Source organism: Colletes latitarsis, chromosome 4 (genome assembly GCF_051014445.1).
Source record: "Colletes latitarsis isolate SP2378_abdomen chromosome 4, iyColLati1, whole genome shotgun sequence".
Lineage (NCBI taxonomy): Eukaryota > Metazoa > Arthropoda > Insecta > Hymenoptera > Colletidae > Colletes > Colletes latitarsis.
The window spans coordinates 28,069,315-28,082,235 of NC_135137.1; the positions used below are offsets into that span (position 1 = coordinate 28,069,315).

Here is a 12,921-nt window from a genome sequence, read left to right on the forward strand (position 1 = left end):
AAACAGGTGTTACGTCAAAACTCAAAGTTTGGAATCCACATTGACATACGAAACAAAATTTTCTTGATTGTGCTTGAGGCTAATTGCATGAATAAACAATTTGAAAAAATCAACGTTTTATGTACGTTCAAAATATTGCTTTAAGTTGTACAAAACTTGGCTTGAACGTCAAAAAAATCAACAAATAAGAAACTTTCAAAAGCTCCATTTACGTAAGAGCGGTAAAGGGTTTAAAATTTAAAGGCGACTAGCGATACGCGAACTAAAGTAATGTGGGTACAGCAGAAAAGGAAAGGCAGAATATGCAGATAAAAATAAAATAGCAAGGATCGATGAAGTCTGAAGGATTCGTTCGAAGAGGTAAAAATGGGAAATGCTTCGCGAAGGGCGCGAATGATTTACACCACCCTGGTTCCCATCGAGTGAAATGCTATTCGCGAATACCTACTTACTAACATACCTACTACCTACTGGGCCCTCGATATCCCCCTCCCCTCGAACCCACGTGCATCGGCGCGTAGGCAGGAGCGACCAGAGTTCCTCGCCGCCGTCTCGACTCTCGCCAGTTTCGACGGAGTCGTGCCGGTGTGTGTTTGTATGCTCCGATCGCTCGTCAATTGTCAGACACATCGTAGTAAACGCGTGAATCGGCGTCGAAATATTTTTTGTTAACAGTGTAGTTTATTTATAAAGGGTTTCGTTCTTTGTGAAGTTCGCGTGGTGAGTTTTGCGAATAAATTGCCATCCATCCGTTTAGCATGCATTGATTCGAGGAGTATCTTTTAGCGAGAGGTGAGTGTTCGTTTATCATTATCGTTTTCGTTTATCTAGGTTAATTTTTAACGTTTCGACTACTTTATTAATTGAAACAACAGCGAATGTAGTTTACGAGAAATTTATTCAGTTTTCGTTTCATGATTACAGGATATCTGTAACCTTACGGATTGTATAATTATTTCTTTATGGATAATTGAAGAAAGAAATATTGTTTTTAGATACAGTATCTATAAGCTTGTGAACTTTTATAATATTGTTTAATAGATCGTGATATGCGTGAATTCATTTCTGTCATTCGTTTTTTAAATTTTTATAAACACTGTAAAAATTATTGTAAATATTCTTATGTGAAAGTAAGCTCTAAAATTGCAAGTAAATATTCATAATTAAATTTTCGTTAATTTTCATTTATTTGATAAAAGATAATTCGTCCGTGCGGAGATTAAGTGATAGTTTGAACTGTTGCTTCGGTTTGAAACTGAGTTTGGACAGTATAAACAAATATTGTCATGTGTTCCATGCTTTTAATAATATTTATACGTTTAAATATTTTGACTTTTGTTAAAAGCAGAATTTGTAACTTAGTTTCGTTTCGTTTGAATCATGAATACTAAGTTAAGAAAGTCGTATCTCTGGGTGACGAACTGAAATATTGCCCTTCCGTCGGGATACATTTTTATTAACTGTTCTAAGCTTCGAATGCTGTTGCTAAGGAAAGCTTCAAATAGCAACCGTTGTGTATTTGTAAATTTCAGACCCCGCGAGCGGATGAGACAATCAACTAGCGAGAATTCATAGGTTTCAAGTGTTTACACGATGTTGAATGTCGCGTGACGGTTGCTCTTGACTCTCGAATACATTGGAATAAAATTTCGAGTTCATTGGACTGGTTCAAACGAAGCTGTGCATTTTATGAAACTATTTAACTCGCAGATAAATAAATAAACTATAACAATTTGTCCGTACGTTTATAGAACGTACAGCAATTCTATATTTCTGACTACGTGAAAAGAAAGGAATATTTCATTATTAATTTGTTTACTAATAATTCATGAAATGCTTTTCTGATATTTATTGTAATTTCACTGCTCGAATTGTATTCACGAGCGACGATATATCCTGTTTGAGATTTTTAAGGGCAAGCGTACAGAATCTGCTCCGTTTTCTCGGATAGTCGATGCTAATTCGAGAACAATTATACTTCGTTATCACTGACGGTAAAAGCACATACAATCGCTTCCGCGGTCGGTTGGTAGGTGCTTAGGTCGTTGATTTGGTAAATAACGCCCGATACGTCGGTATAAATTATGTAAATGCGTGCGTCTTCTGTTCAAAGGTACATTTAATATATTCGCGTCATTCGTAATCGTAGTAGCCGGCGATAAATCATAGCTGAATTTCTCCTTCTCGGTACGAATACAAGGATACAAGAAGTGGAAACAAATTTAAATTATTAACCACTCGTCTTGGGAATTACCCTTATAAATTATCCCACTGATGATACCGCTGACTAGTAATTAATCACTTGGAAATTTTCGTCCGAATGCGTGTATGTTCTGTGGTATAGGAGAAATTTCTTTTTTTAACTAATGCAGAAATAGTTCTCCAAATTGCATTTGCTTTGACTTTCATAATAAAATGATACAAATTAACAAAAAAATTCGTTTCGATTTTTGGAATTCTATTGAAATTAGAAAATTTTTTGTACATTTAAATAATTATCAGTTGAAAGCAAAGGTAATAAAATTGAAAGTTCCGTTGCATTTTTATGTTTTGTACGAGTACAATTGTTTTTATCTTCGATTAATATTTATTTCGATTTGTTAAACGTCAGTTTAATTTTAATCGAAGTTCTGAAGAGGATAAACGATCAATACAAAAATTATAAAATTGTATTATTGGTTTACAAAATATTTGTTTATTTTCTACAAACAACTCAAATTTAGTTTAGAAATTATTTTATGATGTATTTGCTATTGAAAGTTTAATGATTTTGCATGTTTCCTCGCTTAGTTTTTGTTTTTTGAAAGTTTAAGATTACGGTAATATAATTCTTATTTTAAAGGATGTGCAAATTCTATTGACCGTTATACTAATCATCGATCATTTTACTACTCTTATAATTTAATACTTACGCATCTTATACGTACGTAATGTAATTTTCCTTCTTTTCTTCGAATTTGTTCTGCTTCCTAGTAATTTATACATTTGCCTGAGACGTTGTTTTTCTCAATTTTGATAAATAATCATAAAATACAGCTTTTCTTCTTTTCTTATCGTTAGTATTTGTTAAAATTTATATTTATAGTAATGTTTTTCTAAAGATTATTTTAATAATTTATTTTAGTTTTAGTTTACTCATTTAAAGAGGGCGTTCCATTAGCATTCGAACGCAAACTTGAAAATGTGGAGGTTGAAAAGATAAAATACGATACACATTAATCTACGGATTAGATATGTAAATTGAAAAAAAGCTGAAAGCATAGGTGTTTTATTGTTTCAAGATATATAAAGGATTAGATATACAAAAGAATTTTAGAAAAGCAATTCAAACAGTGTTAAAATTGCTGTGCTATTGAAAATCGTGTACATTGGTCCCATGGTCCTATAAATATTTTCCAACGTTGCACCGTTGATCCATTGTGATTGTTTTGCACCCCAAAATGCGATGCTACCTGCGTGAACTCAGGTAAGAATTTCCTTACCTGAAATCTGTTTTGCTAGAAAATATTCGCATCCCCGTAAATAATCGTCGAGATTTTTCAAAACAAATATTTCCTTTTGCTCGGAAGGAACATTCTGTGTACAGTGCAATAATGATGGAAGTGCGATAGAACCTCGATTATTCGGATTAATACAGTCACTGCAATTTGAATTAGGGATTATTCTAATAACAGAACCACATCATTGTTTGAAGCATCATTTGTCTAATGTACATTCCAGGAAAAATAATATAAATATCAGGAATAGAAATTAGAAAATAAGAAGTTGCAGTAAATAGTACATAAATAACAATTTTCTTGAAAGTGTGCAGATTTAGAATTGTTTTGGCTGTTTATTGCATAAATTTGTTAATATAATTGCATCAAATTATATTTTGGTTTGATCTATTTTCTTAATACCATGAATATTTTCAAGGTTTTTGATAGAAACATGTGTAACATTGATAAATAATCATTCCGGAAGCTACATATTATTATTCATTTCTCCGTATTAGGTAGATATATTTTTATATCTATAATACAAACTTCCAATTTGTGAATCATCTCTTGTTTTAGTTCTACAGTTAGCATTACGCGTTTCCTATTTTATGTTAATACGTACAAACACGTAGACGATTCATATTAAATTGGTAGAATGAGAATTAATTTTGACCATAATAGGAGAATGTTTGAATAAGCAAAGGAATACTATACAAGGTCATGTTTTTACGGATAACAGAATGGTTAGACAGTAGAGCATTTGGATAACTGATTATTATATTACCTGATGTTATGAGTCATTTCGACAATCATTTAGGAAATAAATGTCTCCTAAATAGTATACAAATTTTTTTGAAATTTTTTATTAAACTATGTAGACAAGTTTTTGTACATAGGTGATATCAATTCACTCCACTGTTCTACATAGTATAATTTTTGGACAGCAAAAGTATCTTCATTCTATTTTTATGTTTATCAATATTATCATTGTGGTTCTTTAGGATGTTTAAAACATACAAAATTATAATCTGAGAATTAACAATCAGAGTAAAGTTCGAATAAAATCACGATACAGCGATTTATATAATCGAAAGGTTAAATATTACATTATTCGTTTATTGCGAAGAATTTTATTCTGTACTTCAAACTCTAATTTTTAATCAGTAAATAATACAAAAATGTTTATCTTTTGTTTATTACTCGGAAGTGTTATCTAAATAAAAATTTTTCCAATCTCTGCTTATACATAGTTTGTAATCATTAAAGAAGTAGTTTTTTCTTAAGATAAATATTAAGCTGAAATTATACTGAAATCTAATGTATACGTAGAAACACAGAGATAAACATTTACATACGTGATTTTTTAACTATTTAGATGATAATAAATGATATGTTTCTAAAATAATCTCTTTCCATAAACTATTTCTATGTGAGATAATCATTAAGTCAATGTATTGAAGTTAACACTTTTCATACCAAGTTTTAAAAATATTTTCATATTTTTACTTGTATGTAACAGAAATGTTTCCATTACCGAAACTTGTTTCAATTTCCATTATAAATGATCATATACATTAGTCAATCAAAAATTACTAGAAAAATGGCTTCTGAATTTGGAACACCTTTTCAAAACCATTATTTTAGACCTTTTTCCTGAATTAGTAAATGTATTTCATTGTAATTTTTGACACGAATTCTGATACAACTGGTGATTAGTTAACTAATGACAGGATCTTGAAAAATTAATGTTATCTTTGATAATAAGAAAGTTGTACACAAAAACCGAATTGGGGATTCGATTTTGACAAACTTCTTCTACATTGTTCTAGAATTCTGAATTTTAGATATCTTAATTCTAATTCTAATCTTTGCCCAGTAACTAGTGATATTTGTAGTTGGATGGTCAGCTTCGTTCTCCGTAGAATTTTCAACATTTTTACCGTGAAATATCATTGTCTGGATTGATTCGATTCAAATGTTAGCCGTACAGTCGCTTATACGGTGAACAATGAGCAGCAATTTGTATTTACGACCGTATAATGAATAGTCTTAACTCGGGACTAAGAGATTGTTTCTTACGGTGGAAGCGCAAAAGGATACGGAGTTAACGATAATTGCATTGTGCGACTGTTGATCTTATTGTTGGGATGCTAACTCGGATGACACGCAATCCCCTTGCATGGGCGTTAATGATCAGCGATCCTCGAGTTTATTCAATCGTAGATACTGGTTTTTTTCACCAACGATCGGGTTCCTCGTTACCATATTCGATTCTTATTGTCACCAGCAGTTTTTCACTTCTCGCATTTGTCCTCGTCGAGAAGATTTCCATCAAAGGCGTTAAGAAACGATCGCTTTTGCAACACTTAAAAATGATATCCGATAGAACGTTTAGAACTGCAAGCTTACATTTAGTATTCAGATTCAACAAACCAAGCAATGAGAATTTTAAAACTAAATCATCATTTTATAATTCGTTGATATTTGCATTATTTTATAGTTTCAATGAGAAACTGAAACGTAATTGATAATTTTTTATTACGTTGTTTTGAATATATTATAGTTAGAAGAATTATTGCATGATTTTATTAAAATAATTCTGATCTTGAAATGATTAAATTTCAAACTTAATACTTATTTGTCGAAAAAATAATAAAAGAATCCTTTAAGTTGTGAACAAGTAAATCCACTGATTTTACTTCGACTATATTTTTCAAAATTTTTGTTTTGATCTTCTTGGGCTCAATTTCAATTTATCTTAAAATTAACGCTGCTTTTCATTACAGGGAAGAATAAATTAATGGTTCACAAAATCAGCCAAAATGTAAAAAATCAAATAAATATAAGCAGACAAGCAATATTTTAAAAGAGTATAATTTGTTCACTGATGTTTCTATCAATTTTTAGGAATATGATGGCTTCCACAAAGTTCGTGAAGCCGATTATTTAGCAGATAGAAAAGAAAACAACACTTACTCGCCAATGCAATAATTTATTAACAATTCAAATATATAAATATATAACGAATTAACAGAAAATGTTCAGTGCGGATATATAAACGGTTCAATTCGTACAAGTTCTTGAAAATCTGTCAAGGGTGCAGGTATCTGGGCCCAAAATGCCCCTTGAAAACTAATTATCGTGTGCGTCGCGTAAATGGTTTTAGTATACGTCAATTTTCTATTGTCGAGTGAGCCAGGAAGATGGTAAAGTTGCAAATTCTTTAAATTTAAGTAAGTCCGGTAAATTCTGTGCTATTAAGTAATTTGAAGGGTCTTAAACTCTCGTACTATTAATATTTGAAAAGAATAAAGAACGCGTCCCAAGTTGTTCGACAATAACAATGTTTGAAAGTCCAAACAGAATAGGATTAATAATTTTTCCGTTTTACGATTAATATTTATTTAATTCATAAAAAAAATAGTTTCCTATCTTTTCGTTCCGAAAATGATAAGATATTGATATTAGTCAACTTTGTGATTAATTAATATGTTTCAGAATTCATTGAAGAAAATCGAAAATATTATGAAAATTTTTACTTAGATATTCAAAATAAAAACAATGAGATTACTTGTTCTTTAGTTGAAGAATTATTTGAATAACAAATTATTGAGCGTATCATGAACGCACATGTTATTTATCAAATCCGGAAGACTTCAATTTCAATCTCCTAATATTTCTTAAACTCAGTGTATAATCGTTATCGTGAATTTTCATTGATAAAATCTGTTCTGTGCTACAAAGTAGCAAGTAGTTCTTTGCGGATATAAATTTATCGTTTAAAATTAATTCTAAGCACCGACTTGTGGGAATTATTTTACCCCAGTCCGGGTTTTCTCTCACACGTTTCTTTTCTTTCACCTGACGTTTGCAATTAGAGCATAGTAACATTCTTTGTTTTAATTTCGGATGCAGAATAATATGACTATTAATCTTCCGCTTGCAAGTTGTTACACATCAAACGAAGATAATTAATATTGGAAGGAATCATTGATTAATTTTAATATAGGTTTTTGTATGGAATTTAATATTAATTATTAGTTTGATATCTTGGTTGAATGCACGCTTATATAAAATGTACAAATTTATTACAGAAACTCTGAATCTAATAGATAGTTTACTTGACGCTTCAATAATTTTTGAGGAAAACCAATACGTCGATGTATATTCGTCAACCAAGTTAACAACATTCATATTTTTATTACAATTGATCATTATACTCGATTTTATAATTTGTGTATTTTAATCTTCCGTTTTTCTATTTTTAAGTCCCGCGTACTACGAGGGACAACTGTATGCATTTTTAAGCTACATATATTTATGTGTTGCGTAATTTTGAAGACGATTCGAATATAATGATCGGAAGCTACGAATAAATTGATTTGTTATGACTAACAAACCTAATATAGCTTTGCAAATACTGTAGCTATTATATACGCTATAAATATAAATCGGTTTTTTTTTTGTTATTAAACTCGAATTGCATTATACAGGGTGTTCGGCCACCCCTGGGAAAAATTTTAATGGGGGATTCTAGTGGCCAAAATAAGTCGAAAATCAAGAATGCCAATTTATTGATGGAGGCTCTGTTGCAAAGTTATTAACGTTTAAAGTTCCGCCCGTACTGAATTTTTTTCTCGAAAATGCGCAGGATTTCGGGGGTATGTCTATTCACTAAAAATGATTGTAATTGACCCCGGCAACCGAAAATAATTTTTTCAAAATTAATTAAAAATTTTTTTTTCGCCGAGAAATTTAGGCACCTACCCCCTGTCGATTTTTCTTAAAAAGTCGTTTTTGATTTTTAGTAATTTTGTTTGACGTCCTACAGAAAAGTTGTCTAATACTTTTTTGTAGGTACCCATGAGCTCTACTTAGGAAAAAAGTTTCATTGAAATATATTCACAATTGTAGGAGTTATGGCTGTTTGAAAATTGGACCATTTTTATGGGGTTTTTCTCATTTTGCGGGGTCAAGGACCAACTTTTCGAATATTTTTGCGATTTGTACATATTCTCCATCGAAATACGCGTAGTTTGCTTTTTTAAACATTAAAATCGTCCAATCCGTTCAGAAGTTATGATGTTTTTAAGATTCCCATGAAAATTCGGGCAGACATTTCTGGCCAGAAATTATATTTTCGGTAAGGAATTTTTTTCTCGAAACTGAGTAGGATTTCGGGGGTATGTCTGTTGACCAAAAATGCTTGCAATTGATCCCTGCAACTAAAAATAATTTTTCCAAGACGATTCGAAAGTCTTTTTTTTCACCCAAAACTTTCAACACTTACTCGAATTTTTTTCTCGAAAGTGGGTAGGATTTCGGAAGTATGTGTATTCACCAAAAATGATTGTAATTGACCCCCGCAACCGAAAATAATTTTTCCAGAACGATTTGAAATTTTTGAATTTAATTGTTAATAACTTTTTAACAAAGCCTCCATCAACAAATTGGTATTCTTGATTTTCGTCTTATTTTGACCTCTAGAATCCTCTATTAAAATTTTTCCCCGGGGTGGCCGATCACCCTGTATAGAAAACATAGAAGGTTCATCTGTAAACATACTCACAATTGCAGTATTATATGGAAATCATTTATAAATAATGATAAGAGAATCCTGTTTGCTCGATTATAGAACGATTGATAATGTGTTCCTTAGTGTAATTTTAATAAAAAAATTATAAATATTTAAATATACTTCGTCGTTTTAACCTTACTTTCATGTTTTCTTTATGATTCTGTTTAATTTAAAGTTAAATTTTCCTTACAAAATACATTATTTATTATCTGCAGGTAGGAATTAAAACAGTATTGTGAAACATAAATACAATAAAATAGGGAAATATACCTGGGATCTCTAGATCAATCTTTTTCAAATTTCGCCTACCTACAAATCATCGCAACAAAGAAAAACTTATAAAACCTATAGAATAGAATTATATTATTATTAAAAAGTGTATGTATTTATGGTTTAATATTTTTCATTTAACTTGATTAATATCTTTTTTCGCTTATTTAATTTTGTTATACTTTGTATATTAAAGCAATGCACAAAAGTATGAATAATATTTTATAATAATTAAAATTTCTTTTATTAAATAGTAGTGACAAATCCTTACTAAAAAATATCTCATTACGAACCGATCAAATGCTAATGTAATCAAAATGTTACAAATTCTTGAATAATTTCATTGTGTACAGATAGAAAGAATTTTCAATTTTTTGTTTGTAAAACATTGTTACCATAAAAGCCAATGGAAAACGGATAATACTACAGTTAATGTTTGCAAACGCTAATACAAATAGAATTAAGAAAAAAATCGATATATTATTCTATTCATACTCTAGTGCAAATTCAATGAATTTTAAAAATTGTTTTTTGTTCCCAAAAACGAAGTCTCGTATGAAAACATTTTATCGCATGTTTCCGACTTGTTTCTGCACAAAGAAACGTCTCGTTTTCAACAGTATTACGTTGACAACCAGATCCTCTATAATTGCTTTTCACTTTTGTAAGATCCATAAACCTCCTACTAGTAGTGCATTCGTAAATCTCTGGGGGTTCCGTAGGTCACATTTTGAGAAACACTGCCTCTACTATGCAGCAGTTGTCATAATAAACCTCTCTGTCGAAGCAGGCTCGATATAAAACCGCGAATGTTTAAAATTCCAGCCCCCTTCCCTACTGATTATACAAAACTTCATTTTGTCCCGTAGCGAAGTCGTTTCAAAGGGACTAATCCCGTACAAGCTTTCATTCATGCTTCGGATATATGCATAATTAGTATCATTCATAGGTGTCCACAGATGTTCAGGCCCTGTCGGTACCAATGTACATACGATAAAAACGGCTATCGTTGTGGCTGCCTCGTTACGCGTGTTCCAAACACGATTAGAAGCATCCCCAGCTGGTTGAAACGAATTTCATCCCGTCGTTATTGACACAGGTTATTTTATACGTCCCGTCAAAGGGAAGGAAGAAGCTAACCTGATGGTTCTACCAGGCAACCTGAACTCACCTGGGTAGATTTGTCGATCGATGACGTCACCCTCTACGAAACAGGCACTCCTGTATGTATCTACCTGCGGTCGTGTACGCGTGTTCGATGCTCGTGAATAAAAAAGGACAAAACGGACGGGAAAGAAGAGGCACGGTGAAGGCAGGCAATCGGGCAACGAACTCTCCGCTAGCTGATACACCTCTTTCTCTGTAACCTCTCTGTCCCTCCTTTATCCCTTGGCGTGTCCTCTCCGTTTCTCGATTCCGCGACTTCTCAGCTCCGTTCACTCATTCTTTCCCCCCTTTTTCCATCCCGTCTTCTACGACCTTCTTCCCTCGCGACTTTTCTCCCGTTTCATCTAATCTCGCGATCTTCATCTGACTTTCCTCCTGGCGCAACCGTGAACGCGTGTCATCCGGGCCCTAGATAAGAAGGAGCAAACGAGAAGTTATCACAGGTGCTTCGTTGGCGATAATAACGTTAGGACGATGGATCGATTTCGAATAAACACACTCTACGGGTTTCACGGTCATTTAAGAGTATTTACAGGCGGAAATATACATTAGTTTGTTGTCGCTGTATTTATTAAAAGGCTCAGAATTCGAGCAGCGGCAAAAGTACAGTAGACGTAAAGCTAGATTTAACATTTTATCTTATAGTGGTAGGAACATAGAAATATCTTAAATTAACCCCTTGACGTACGATTTAATTTCAAATAATTCGTCGAACGTATACTATTTAATTTTGTTTAAATTTCTTCGTACAAGGAATGGCCACGAAAAAGAATAGATTTGTTTTATGGATACCTCGTAAATGTAAGAATTTGTTGATTTTAATGTACAGGGTGTTCGGCCACCCCTGGGAAAAATTTTAATGCGAGATTCTAGGGTCCAAAATAAGACGAAAATCAAGAACAATAATTTGTTGATTGAGGTTTCGTTAAAAAGTTATTAACGTTTAAAGTTCCGCCTGTAGAACGACAATCTGCGAACAGCTGCGTGCGCGTGATAGTGAATTGATGAAATTGCTTTTTATTCATAAAACAATTATTGGAAATATTTTATTTAGCTGTTGAAACAATATTAAGAACTTACGGGAATTAATAACATATTTATAGTGTCATAATTGCAGATACTTTTATTAATTTTGCGACTGCAACAATTGTTTTCAGTCACTATCAAAGTCCTTTAATTATAATAACACAATTAACGTTTATTGGCAATTAAAATGTAAAATTTTATGGCAAGAATATTGTACGATTAACTAATAAAAAAAGTAAATCAAAATTATCGGTGCGTATACGGAGCAGACCAGCTATTTTTAATATAAATTAAATTTTTTTACTGTTCGTGAGTTAATGGGATGAAATTTATGTTTCTCGTTAGTGCTTTTTTATGCAGATATATTACATTCCTATATAAAATACTTAACACGTAAAGCAACAACTACAGTGATTACGTGAGAAAGTATGCTTCTTTTATTGTAATTTTTGAACGATTACTTTTGGAAATCTTGAAATTATGACCTAATGTGTTACAGACTTCAACGAAAATGATGCTTTCGAGTGAAAAATAAAACTAGAAAAATAATGAATAATATCGGTGGTCAGATGATAAGGAATTAAGCTAAGTGAAATAGCGTATAATTACGTTGAACTAACGAAGGATGCATTTTAAAAATAATTTAAGACATCGTCCCGGTCTTAACTTTCTTCTGATGTTGTAATACATACTCTTTATCCGTTGAATCTCGGTCGCGCGGTTCTCGTATAATTAATGCGGAAACTAATTGTGCAGTTCTACGAACACTATAATACATGCTAACATTCTAATTATGTGTTTTTTCCGAGTAAATACTAGTGATTTCGTTTCTCCACCTCATACATTATCGTTGTTCCTCTTCCGCGCCGTTCGGTTGACTTTTTCTCGCTTCAATTCTGTGACATTTGTGCCATTATTTAGTCAATGAACAAGGAACACGTTTTTAAATATACACTTTTGCACAGAATCTTTCTTGAAAGCTAAAGCATCTCTAAAACGATTTTAAAATGACTTTCATTAAATGGAGAGTTAAGTGGCCATTTTTTTACTTTATAGAGAATTGAATAGCCATGATTTTTGTCAAAATATACTTAAAGAATACTTTTTATTAGGTTTCAAATAAAATTTGCAAAAATTGAAAATTGAAAAGCGTATCAACTTACTTCGGTTTTCGCTATCAGTAACCTATTAGGTCAGTCACCAGAGGTTTTTAGAGTAAAATAATTTTAAGTGGAAATTTTGTTGCGTAAATAATATATTCCATTTCGCAGAAACGAATTCAGAAGAAAATGGTAAACAAAAATCAAAGAGGATGCAGTTTTCTAATTTTTATTTTATATCTTCGAAATTATGCAGAATCTCGCTCAGCATGCGAAGTAATATTTTGTTAATTAGTTTCTA

General features: G+C 31.8%; 1 protein-coding gene across 2 annotated transcripts in view; it reads left to right on the top strand.

Moving 5' to 3' along the window:
• The first annotated feature begins 645 nt into the window (after window positions 1-645).
• Window positions 646-12,921, top strand: part of LOC143341141 (uncharacterized) — a 58,493-nt gene continuing 46,217 nt past the window's right edge. For both annotated transcript variants that reach the window (XM_076763835.1, XM_076763833.1), the window contains exon 1: window positions 646-792. The gene's annotated coding sequence lies outside the window, so the exon portion shown is untranslated. The remainder of the gene's footprint in view (window positions 793-12,921) is intronic.